Genomic DNA, 11,235 nt, shown 5'->3' on the forward strand with positions numbered 1-11,235 from the left:
ACAAACTTAAAAAGGAGGTGAGATATCAAACCATGCCAAAAGGTGACAAACTGGCATTGAGTTTCATGACTTTAGGATGAATGATATCCAAGCAGTCAGCTACACAGTTGCAACCCAAGTCAAAAGACAGACAAAATTGCTACCAATAACTCATGTAAGAATAAACCTACTAAGGAGGCAATTTGTCAGTATTTTGCAAAATCTGATCATCCTCACCTGTGACAGGAGTCAGCTACAAAGCTACTACTAACTGACCGACTATACCAACGAGGAACAAACTTAAAAAAAAGTGTGAAAAATTCAGCTGTGGTGCAAAATCTGTTGGATTTTGCTTCAATATGAAAACTGCTGCCACTAAAAGAATATGTGAAACCTGTGAACTAGGAAAAGCTGAGCCAGTCCACAAAATAGGGAAACATTCCCTTTGAAATAAGAGAAGAAAGCTGTGCAAAGGGATAAGGAACCTAAACTATTTATCCAAGAAATAAACACAACTGCTAGTCAACTTGAGATTCAAAAGAAATTTCCGAGAGAATCATCTTTTCCTTTGGGGTATATCTGCATGGCTATTTTTGTAACTAAGATCACCAAAGGGCATATTAAAAGTATTACCAAAAAATCCCAACGAGGAAGAGGAAGAGAAGACAACAGCAGAGCTTTGGGTTTACTAAACAATATTTTCATGCTTTATACCACCACCTACAAGGAAGGCTGGTAAAAGAAGAGCCATTGAAGACTAAGAGCACAGTTTGCTGAGGTCACTTTCACTGAAGTTTGCTGTTGTAAAGGCCACTAGTCCTGGTAAAAGCAACGGTCCAAAAAGCACAAATAGCCTGTTTCATTGAGAAATATCAGTTTGCAGATGCAATGGGGAAGGAGCACTGCTGGGAGCATCAGATTTGAGAGAAGACTGGGAGAACAGAAGGGGGAAAACACATTTTGAAGTACACGAGGACAAGCAGAGAAGACAGCATAAGGTTTTAATTTGGTTTAAATGAGGAGCCTCTGATGTCCATGAGAATTTTGATGCATAAAGCTTAGCTAGAAAGCATTGAAAAGCATGATGCTTTTGGAGGACACCAAAATAACCTGAATGGAAGGACAGATAACATTGCTATGCTAAAATAGAGGACAAAAGATGCTGCCTAACTCAGTGGTATTTATAGGAATCTGCATTTGTTAGAGCCAGCAGCAGTAAGCATGAAATACAAATCACTTGAGTGGACTACTGTATCTCTCTGCCTTTCGCTAACCAAAATAATTTTCTTTGTAAAAATCTGCTACTCATCATCCTCAGAATCCCAGTCTTCTGTGGATTTTTCAAAGCTATTCTTTGAACTAAAAAGTCACCTTCAATACTACCATATGACCAAAGCATTCACAGGTGAGAAGCATGCTGCTTACTGCTACAAAAACAGCTTTCCCTTGGGACTTCCCAGCCTCACTGACAGGCACTCTCAGGCCAGAAGGCTCTGTGGTCTATGGATGGCTTGTTACTAAGAAATCCCATTCTGTGTTGTTCTGACACCAGTAGAAATGTATCCACCCCCACACCTGCCTACTGCTCTCCAAAAAGGGGATGGGCCTCTGCTATAAAGTGCTTAAGAGCTACAAATGAAAATGGCCCACTGTACACCCTAGGATTAAGCTCTGTCTTCGGGACATTTGAGCACTTCCTACTCAGCCTGTTTCTGTACTTCTGGCCAAGCACCTAATACACATTATTCTTCTTAAAATCAGTGGTCTCCTTCATTTCAAATTTCACCCACTTTTCTTCTCTTGGTAAATTTAACTTTGCTTAATTTTTCAAAACTTCTCTGCACAGTCCAACCTAGTAATACACATGCCTGCAGGTGGGAAGAGCCACAGATTTTGGGGTATTTCTCTTTCCTATTAAAGGCTTCTACTGTATTGGAATTTGCCACATTTATTGCTGAATTAGAATCTTTTTGGTTTATTTTCCTCTTTTATTTCTGCTCCTTTAAGCCTCTTCCCCAATAGTCACCATCTGTTTCATTAATCAGCACCTACCTTTCCCATACAAATTCTTCCCTTGCCTTAACTCTATCCTCCTCGTTGTCTAACCTTTTCCTTTACTGCCTGAAGAATAACTTCCACTTCCCCTCCTCCTTATCTACATGGACTCCTCTTTCCACGCACAGTGCCAGAGGCGGCACAGCTCTCTACAACACTGCTAACAAACACTTCTCTACCAAAGCCAGCCAAAAATCCTCCTCTAAGTCACATCACAAGTCCCAACAAAGTGAATGGGGATACTTGAGTGAAGCCAGCAGGATCCGTCCCTTTGTGTTGTTTTGCCATAGCAACATGAACCCAAGTTTCTAGGCCATCCAAGGCCGCCTTCACAGCCAAAGCTTTTTCACTTTTTGTTTGCTTGTTTTACGCATGGCAACCATTTAATTTATTTAACCAGTTTTTTGCCCATTTGTCCAAGTTGGTTCCCTATGTGAATGCAATGAATACATGCACTCCATGTGAAAGTAAAAAAGCCAATCATTTGTAATCAAGTACAGCCAAGTTCAAGAAAAAAACCCCACCCCAACATTAATTATACAAGCAGTTCTATAAACTCAGGAATAGAAAAACAGCTCTTGAAAGAGTTTATTTAATAACTCCACTCCTACATATTAAATATGCATTTTTGCAGATTTCTTTTTTATTAGATGACATTTATCCTCTGTCAATTCTCTGTGATTTGCACACGTAGAGGTCAAAAAGATGACTAATAGGATTAGCAAATATTCATGTGGAATTGAAAATATGTACTTTTTTAATGCCTTATGTCCAAGGCATATACATGAAGTTCCACATTCAGAACTGAAAACAGTAACTTATTCATAAACTATTAAGGGGACAGACTCTGGTTTAAAAACAACAAAGTGGTTTCATTTTCAGGGAATATATGAATAGTAATAAAACTAAAAATCCTGACATATCAAAAGCCCAGGGAAAAAGTAGCTCTGATGTCCTGCAGTTCACATGCTGCTGTGCTTGTAATGGGACATTTCAACAAGTCACAGTTAAAGGCTATGGGAACTGGATAAGTGCCAAGGGAAGATGCTTTATGCCATTTAGCAATTGTGCCCCTCTATTCCATGTGACTTATAACATTTTGTTTATTTATTTTCTTATTAATGTATTACAATGTAGCCTGTCAAATTACAGGAAGCCCCAAAATATACACAGATGAGTCGATAAAAGATGTAAAACCGTTCTACCTTTTTAGTAATGGTTTACTGAGGTGTGTTTTGCTACCTGGTACGTATTTTGCCCACAGCTGGCAGGAAGTTCCAGTTTGGAAGAGGGTATCTATTCTCAGTATCATTTCATAACAACTTTCCCTTCAGCTTCACAATATATATATTTTTTTTAATCACCTGACTTTATTACTGGTGTTTAGATGACACCAGTAATGTCATCTGGAAGTTTCAGCTGAATAATCATTGCACAACATAGCACAAAGTAAGAGACAGTTTACAGAAACAGGGCAAAAACTAGTCTGCTATATGTTCCCAGGACTTCCCTTCCCCCTGCACAGGGAGGTGTGCAGCTGAATCTTCCTATGCTGAGGGGCAAGGCTCTGCTTACCAAGTGTAAACAAGAGAATAGTCTCTTACAGGATCAGGATGTAGGAGGGTTCAATAGGTGGAAGGGAAGGAAGGGAGTCGTTTAGTGGAAGGAGTACCCAAGACTCTTCCACAAGGAGCAGACTGGAATAGATTGCTTTTTGACAACAGCAGAAATTCCTAGAGGTTACAGAACACAGACCGTACCTCAGACAGAGTTTAACAAGACCAACACCCTATATACAACTGTAGTACCAAATCGGACCTTTTCTATTTTAACATGGAGCCCCTCAGGCACATCCTACATAGAACATCACTAAAAGGAGTGAAGAAAACAAGATGCTGGATGCTGTACAATTATACTATAATGGTTCAAGCAATCTGCCACCTACTGCCAGCTTCAGCCATGTATTTTCTGTGCAACTCACAGTTAGTCTAGTCTTTCACAAGCAAAAAAGTCATAAGAGGACCCCAATATGGCCACAGCAGCAACTCCGTAACACCCACCTAGAAAGACAACAAACACTACTTCAATCATTCTGCTTCCATCTTCTAGTTAAAAAATTGATGAAAAACCTCACTGTTCCTACAGGGAGTAGCAGCAGAACAATTATATGCCATCTTCCTGATATACATTCAGGTAGCAGAAAAAGAAAAAAGCAGAGATGTCTAGAAACATACATACGTAAACACATGGCAACCCAAGAAATCTCAAATGTACATTTAAACAAAACTCAAGTTCCCAACTAACCCAGTTAACCAGTAATATCTCACCACAACTGACAGAAAACAGGCTCAGAGTTTTTAAATGGGACTTGATGATTCTGAAAAAGTTTACCCCAAAACAAAAACATGCACTAGAAATGGGAATCTTCATGCTTAGCAAGACCGTCATAAATTGCATGACAAAAAAAATCTCTACAACCTTGCCTTCTTACAGTTAAATTTCTCCGGACTAATTACTTACTTTTTTATGGTTTCTAATTGGAAACAGAATAGGTTTCCTGGCACTGGACTATCTTACTCTTCACAAACACAGTAGCAGCCAACAACCTCACAGAAATTTCATTTATCTTAAGTTTTACTTGGCTCAGTTTTTAATTGCACACCTAAACTAAACAGATAACAGCTCTAATGTACCTATCAAGACAGATATAACCCTAGGGAAGGTTCCTCCGTGGAACTGAAGCCACAGTAGTATGTAAAGTTACCAACAACTCAGCAAGGCTTCTTCCACTCAGGGTAAAAGGTTTCAGCAAATTACTCTGTCAATGAATGCTTGACAATTTTTTTTTTTTCAAGACTGAACTCCAGAACCTTAGAACTGCACCTAGAAATAAAAAAAACCCTGGGACCTTCCTACCAGGAAAAAACCCCTAAATCAATCACTGGTGGTTTTAAAATCTTGACATTATATCTACACATTTAGAAAAGCAGTTTTGAAACCATGACCTAATAAATACCAAAAATTGTCTAGGTTAATTGTGAGAAACCCACAAAGAATACTGATGAAAAACAGGACTACAGCATTAACCATAAATTTGCTATATAAGGATGTAACCCTCTTTGGGAAGGGAAAAACAAACAAAAAATAAGATGGTTAGTAAATAAGTAAAGAGGATTGAAAATCGGTGCTTTTCACTATACAGGAATTGGATGAGGTGATACAAGCCAGCCCTCCCCACTGCCAGAAGTTCTTAAGATACTACAGGATGTAAATTAACAGGTTAGAATACTAATTACTAGGTATTTTAAAGTTAACTGCATGCATTATCAAAACCACATTTTGGAAAAAAAGCAAACGAACAAAACAGAACAACAAAAGAAGAATTTTGGTCTCTAGAATAAGACATACTCTAGTAGGCAGTTAGATCAACAGGTTGTTTCTTCAAGTTGTTAAACAAGAATGCAAAACAAATGCTTGTATCAAAAGTTCACTGCTAGCAACTAAACTTTCAGATGCTCAACTTACACATAGGAAACTTCTCCCACACAAATAGGGAAGACCTTAAAACGCCACACAGTTAAAAGAATGAGTCAAAAGGAGTTTCCCTTTGTGTAGGGGTAATCTACCCTCTCCCTCTCTGTCAAATAACTGGTATAATTCAATTTGTTGGGCAGAAAAACATGTTCAGGTTGGGGCAAAACCTTTTTTCATAAAAATTATTATTTATAAGCACTTCGATGAGGATTTATTTTAGTCCAGATATGCATCACTAGGACATTCCACTCAGAATGGAGATACACTCCCATAAAATTTTTACCATTCAGAATTTCCTTTAATCAGTTTACATTAAATGTATAATCAAAGACTCCAGAAATCTTTGAGCACAAGTATAGGAAGAGGGAAAGCCACAATTAATTCCTAGATTCAGAAAAATAATTTGTACATCCTGTACACCACTACAGCTCGTCACCAGAGTGAACCAAACCACCAGATCCACAAGTATTCAGAAACACTGATCACTTAAAATGCTGGAGGAAGGAACTAATCCATCACAGAACATGAGCTGTACATACTGGAAGAGTGACTTGGTCCATTAATGCAACAGTCTCAAAACCAGGAAAGGCCCATCTTTTCAAATACCACAACAGCTGTTTTGTAATTCAAATCATTGTCAAAAACAATGTATTGCATTGGTGATAAAACACTACTGTAGTTCTTAGTCATGCTCTGGTCAAACACAGCTACATTCTAAAAAATTACTTGTATAAATTTAAATCAAAAGAGGACATACTGGTCTTCACCTCCAGCTTCCTGGCAAAGAAATACATGAATTCAGTAGATTTATACTATACAGTAAGCTCACTTGGATACTCTGGGATTTTTTTATTGTTCCTCATGCACACAATAAACCTCACTGATCTCCAACAGAAAATGACTGTGCTTATAAAGGAAATCAGAGAATAAGTGAATTGTCATTATTCTTCAGAATCATTAATAACACTTTATGTATCACAGCCCCTACTGCCTTCAGTGCAGAAAAACAACCTACACACAGCAGCTCTATAATTAACCTATTTCAGGCCCGTGACCTCTAGATAAGCTATTCTCCTGCAACCTAAACAGGTCTCTTGCAAGGTCACAACTGAAATTATTTAAAAGAGGGACCCTTTCCAGCTGACTCCCAAAATCTCGCAATGTGTTGCAACAGGAAAGGAAAAAGAAAAAAATCTGAACTTGGCCAACTAGTGTACTGAAATTAGACAGACTATTGAAGAGAAGTGATAAACATAATGGAATTAAATTTGTTAATTATAAAGAGATATAGCCCATTTTAAAGTACTATTCACAGAATAAAGATGGAATAACTATTTTCATATTTTCCTAAAAAAACTCCATTTACTTCATTATAGATACATCAGAATCTAGCATATTTTCCCAGACATAATTATTTTTAAGCAGTACAAGTCAAAAATATTACACTTACAATGCAATATATAAAATGTTCTCTGCTGAACTGGACAAATCTGATGAATCAAGGTCATATATTAAGGGTTTTTAAAAAAATATTTTGTGATACTAGAAATAAAAAAATATGGAATATGAACTAAAGTGGCAGCTTTAAAGTGCCTCCTTCATTGATTTTCAGAGATGTGTAAATCTGTTTAATTTTGGTTACCACAGGGTTAATTGTTGCTGTAACAGCACAAGAAATGCTGCTCTACTGGATGACTGCCAGCACATAAAAATGTGAATCCACAGTTATGGATAAAGCAATTCCAATTGCACTACTTCTTTGCTAGTACATTTTTATGGCAAAACATGCTTCTATTCATGAAGTGGCTAGAAACTAACATACCACTGTTAATCACCACAAATATTGCTGCTATAGAAGTAATGCCTATTTATAATGCACAAATATTTTGTGGAACTAGATCAAAAGTAATGCGACTGCAAAGATATTTGCAATCTGTATCCCACAGAGTATTTTCTGAGATTCACATAAATTGCCCACGACTTGGTAACTTATGTCTTAAATGTTAACAGAGTGTTATTGGAAGTATCAAAAAAAAAGAATTGTAAGAAGTATCAGGCAAAGCTTTACTGCTATTTACAAATAACATGAAAACAGAAATCTCACTTCTACCCTACAAATTACACAGTTCAGCACCTCAGAGAACCATCTGAGGAGAAACTTTTTTTATTCCACGAAAACAATGGAGGAAGGAGATTACCAATGGAATTTAACATACACCTTTTTGTACCTTCAGTAGCTGGCAACAATCCATAATGCTGTTAGAGAAGAATGTACGGCCGCTGGAATACACATATACCTGGTCACTGAAACAATGGGAAGAAAACTCATATTCATTTCCTACTTCAGTAAGCAGTCAGTACCGTTCTGGAACCAGAGGAGCTCACGTCTCTTCCTCTAAACCTGACCTGGGTCTGTTCAGCTGAACTATATTTTGTCTCTGCTGGGAGAATATACAACTGCTATCAATCACAAGCAGCAAATTGGCTACTCCATGGCAAATGCTCCCTGGTATGTTTTTATCCCACCATCAAGAAAAACAGCTTAACAACAAGTATTAGCAGCAAGGTATCTCACATTTACAGCAGGGGGAAGAATCCATTCCCCAGCTTTTACTGGGGAATAGCTGCCATGCTGCAAATTCCCATTCCTCACTTAGCATTCAGCCATCTGTAGGCATATCCATACCTTCAGTTTGTCATTGGGCTGCAATCCAGCTTCACAGACCAGAAAGCAATACGGATTGATGCAAGTCATCCACATAACCTTCTCTGGCAACAGCCTTTACGTTCACTATTGCTGGTACAAAATACTTAACTGATCATTACACAAATCCAGAAGGAAAATCATTATTGATCTGTGCTGGGAGCGTCAGTTGACCTTTACAAAAATAAGCTAGTAATGACTTCTTAAAACCTAAGAGAATATCTAAAAATATTTTCTCTTATGGAAACCCTAAATACTAGAAATAGTTTCTTGTGAGAATACAACTTCTTTGCAACTCAACTTTAACTCTCAATATATCTATATACAATCATAAATGTGACATCGTAGTAGTTCCACTGTGAAAATATTTTGTCTAGTTCATTACCTAAAACTTACAAGATTACTCAAAATATCATTTCTTAGGTTTAATTACTTCACTCCAAACATATTCAAAGAGACATTTCCCTCAAATAAACCTCTAATGTTTTTGCAAGTCCAGCTATGGCTACTATGACAAAAAAATCCATTCAGAAGACTGGAAGACATGCCTGCTAGAGCAAATTAATAAACAAGATTTCAAAAATTATGTGTTTATTCCAATGCATGGGGGGAGTCTAAGTAAATTGACATTCATTTTCTAAAGAAATACTATCACAAGAGGAGGCCCAAAGTTTTAACAAATTTCAACTGTGGTAGGAAGAGAGATTTTATAGACAGAAAGTTTTGTGTTCCCCCTGCTGGTTTAGCAATTGACTTCAAAGCACAGTTCCTGAGGTAGGCATAAAGATGCTGGGGTATGAAAAGATGTTTTGCGCACCAGGAACAAAAACTGAAGCTTACTTCTTAAAAGAATTCACATCCTGGTGGATATCATTTACACACTCTGAGCAGGTGAAGCTCTGGACACACAAAATGTGCATCAGTATCAACAACCAAACAAGACCTCCCCAGAGACAGTTAAGCATGGCAGGAGAGAAAAATTTGAAGTGTCACTTTAAACTTAACAAGGTTGGTCTGCAGCAAACAATTGGGGGAAGCAAGTTTCAGAGTAAAGGGCTCTTCACTGAAGGAAGCCAACGACCTGCCCCCTGCTCCAATACTCGTCCCTCCCTTCCTCCCCCAGCTGAGCACCAGCTGCAGCGGTTGGTGTCGGCCCAGGTCTGAGTGGAGGAGCAGCTCCTCCTCAGCTACAACTCATGAAGCCCTGTAAGCCTTCATGGGTTAAACTGGAGCTTTTCAAATGAATAAGCATCTTCCAATTAACATTTTACTAACACTCTTACTGGTAATACTTTAACAGGACACCTGTGCAATGCTAATTAAAACCCAGATACCAACTCATGTGGTGCCTGGCACTCATGGAAAAAAACGTGGACTGTAATTTTAGCAAGAAGTGATAAATAAACAACTTCTGTCTTAGGAAGATGTTTCATTTACATGTACAGTTTTGAAGTCTTCCACATATGAGACTACAATAGTATGAGTTCTCCAGGTCACTCTGAGACAAACCTAATTAGTCCTACAATTAGTGAGCAGGTGGCTCTCTCACTCTGGGTTTTCTCTCTAGTGTAGGTCTAATACCAGCCTGTTCAATCTCACCAAAAAGAAAAACAAACAAATAAAAACTTAGTTTGATATAAATACAGATCCAACCAGAAAAACTTTTTCTTAGAACAAAATCATGGCACTTTTTCATCCAAGTGTCTAACAGGTTTCAAACCCTATCGGGAGATCTCTGTAAAAACTGAACTGTCCTGATGATACCACATTACAGAAGAAAATAATAAATGCTAGCAAGTAAATTTTAACAGCTACAGCTTAATAAAACTGAGATAAGTAGATTTACACCTGGTTATACCCAAAGCAAGAAGAAAAGGTGTATCTACACACGCAGCTACACCTGACGTCCTCTCTTTTGAAAAGGAGTATCACCTCCTGTGCTGTTTGACGCCAATGACAGTGATTTCAGAATTATAAGTCACCTGAACCTGAGCAAAGTTTGCATTTTAAAAGTTACTTAATTTACATATAACTTTACTGGCACATTCTTATTATTACTAGTAGAAATAAACTGAGAAGGCTGCAGTGAATTGACTCCAGTATACTCCCTGCAAAACACGCAACAATAAATCCCACAGGTCAACAACTCCTCAATGAAGTAGCAATGACGGGACATGTATTACCCTCACACAAACCTCTCACTGCGCTCGTACACTGCGGAGTTCTCACCTGGCCTCCTGCACGATACGAGGACCCCACACGCACAGCGGCATCCGCACAGGGCTTCGCTCGGCGCCCGCAACTCGCCCAGCACGTTCCAGCCAGTCGGGCACGGTGACTGTCGCTGGGACACCTGTAGCTTTCCCCCGCCAGCCGCCACCTCCCGGCTCGCCCCTCAGTTCCCACCCGGAGCCCGCGGTTCGCACGGTCCGGGCGGGCGCGCCGGTCCCACCGCCGCTCCCCGCACCCGCGTGGGCTCCCACCGACCCCGGCAGCTCCCGCACCCCGCAGCTCCGCGGGGGCCCCGGGACCGTCCCGCTCAGCTCGCCAGGGTGACACCTCGGGAGGTGCCCGCCCCGGCCCGACCGCCGCACCCACCTGGTGGCAGGTCCGTCCACGCCGCGTCCCGCGGGGCAGGCGCGCAGCAGCGCGGCTACGCCATGGGCAGCGCCGGCCGGGACGGGACGGGAGCGGACGGGACGGGAGCGCAGCGCTCTCCGAGGCCGCCCAGCGCCGGCCACTGCTGCCGGCCCGCGGCGCGCGGAGGAGGCGCGAGGAGGCGGTGCGGGGGAGGCGCGTGCCCGCCCGGCCGGCCCCGGCCCGGCCCCCGCCCCGCAGTGACCCGGGCGGGGCGGGCGGGGCCGCCATTCGCGCGGGGCGGGGCCGGCGCCGGGAGGGCCCGCCCGCTTCCGCCGCCCTCGCGCCCGCGTGCAGCGGGTGCGCGCCACGGCCCGCGCGTGCCC

At 40.7% G+C, this 11,235-nt stretch overlaps 1 protein-coding gene across 2 annotated transcripts in view; it reads right to left on the bottom strand.

Moving 5' to 3' along the window:
• TGFBR3 (transforming growth factor beta receptor 3) overlaps positions 1 to 11,018 on the bottom strand; it is a 110,024-nt gene extending 99,006 nt beyond the window's left edge. For both annotated transcript variants that reach the window (XM_050306961.1, XM_050306960.1), the window contains exon 1: positions 10,871 to 11,018. The gene's annotated coding sequence lies outside the window, so the exon portion shown is untranslated. The remainder of the gene's footprint in view (positions 1 to 10,870) is intronic.
• Between the last annotated feature and the right edge of the window lie 217 nt (positions 11,019 to 11,235).

This window comes from Myiozetetes cayanensis, unplaced genomic scaffold, assembly GCF_022539395.1.
Source record: "Myiozetetes cayanensis isolate MyiCay16 unplaced genomic scaffold, myiCay2020 scf12, whole genome shotgun sequence".
Classification (NCBI taxonomy): domain Eukaryota; kingdom Metazoa; phylum Chordata; class Aves; order Passeriformes; family Tyrannidae; genus Myiozetetes; species Myiozetetes cayanensis.